Genomic DNA, 1606 nt, shown 5'->3' on the forward strand with positions numbered 1-1606 from the left:
TATAAGTACTAAATGTATAAAGTCTATGAAGTAATAAATTTTCATATAAGTAGTAAATATATAAAGTCTATGAAGTAATAAATTTTCATATAAGTATTAATTGTATAAAGTCTATGAAGTAATAAATTTTCATATAAGTATTAATTGTATAAAGTCTATGAAGTAATAAATTTTCATATAAGTATTAATTGTATAAAGTCTATGAAGTAATAAATTTTCATATAAGTACTAAATGTATAAAGTCTATGAAGTAATAAATTTTCATATAAGTAGTAAATATATAAAGTCTATGAAGTAATAAATTTTCATATAAGTATTAATTGTATAAAGTCTATGAAGTAATAAATTTTCATATAAGTACTAAATGTATAAAGTCTATGAAGTAATAAATTTTCATATAAGTAGTAAATATATAAAGTCTATGAAGTAATAAATTTTCATATAAGTATTAATTGTATAAAGTCTATGAAGTAATAAATTTTCATATAAGTATTAATTGTATAAAGTCTATGAAGTAATAAATTTTCATATAAGTATTAAATGTATAAAGTCTATGAAGTAAAATATAAAGTCTATGAAGTAATAAATTTTCATATAAGTACTAAATGTATAAAGTCTATGAAGTAATAAATTTTCATATAAGTAGTAAATATATAAAGTCTATGAAGTAATAAATTTTCATATAAGTATTAAATGTATAAAGTCTATGAAGTAAAATATAAAGTCTATGAAGTAATAAATTTTTATATAAGTATAAAAAATATAAAGTCTATGAAGTAATGAATTTTCATATAAGTATTAAATGTATAAAGTCTATGAAGTAATAAATTTTCATATAAGTATTAATTGTATAAAGTCTATGAAGTAATAAATTTTCATATAAGTATTAATTGTATAAAGTCTATGAAGTAATAAATTTTCATATAAGTATTAATTGTATAAAGTCTATGAAGTAATAAATTTTCATATAAGTATTAATTGTATAAAGTCTATGAAGTAATAAATTTTCATATAAGTATTAATTGTATAAAGTCTATGAAGTAATAAATTTTCATATAAGTATTAATTGTATAAAGTCTATGAAGTAATAAATTTTCATATAAGTATTAATTGTATAAAGTCTATGAAGTAATAAATTTTCATATAAGTATTAATTGTATAAAGTCTATGAAGTAATAAATTTTCATATAAGTATTAATTGTATAAAGTCTATGAAGTAATAAATTTTCATATAAGTATTAATTGTATAAAGTCTATGAAATAATAAATTTTCATATAAGTATTAATTGTATAAAGTCTATGAAGTAATAAATTTTCATATAAGTATTAATTGTATAAAGTCTATGAAGTAATAAATTTTCATATAAGTATTAATTGTATAAAGTCTATGAAGTAATAAATTTTCATATAAGTATTAATTGTATAAAGTCTATGAAGTAATAAATTTTCATATAAGTAGTAAATATATAAAATCTATGAAGTAATAAATTTTCATATAAGTATTAAATGTATAAAGTCTATGAAGTAAAATATAAAGTCTATGAAGTAATAAATTTTTATATAAGTATAAAAAATATAAAGTCTATGAAGTAATGAATTTTCATAT

Source organism: Bactrocera oleae, unplaced genomic scaffold (assembly GCF_042242935.1).
Source record: "Bactrocera oleae isolate idBacOlea1 unplaced genomic scaffold, idBacOlea1 ctg00000010.1, whole genome shotgun sequence".
Taxonomy (NCBI): Eukaryota; Metazoa; Arthropoda; class Insecta; order Diptera; family Tephritidae; genus Bactrocera; species Bactrocera oleae.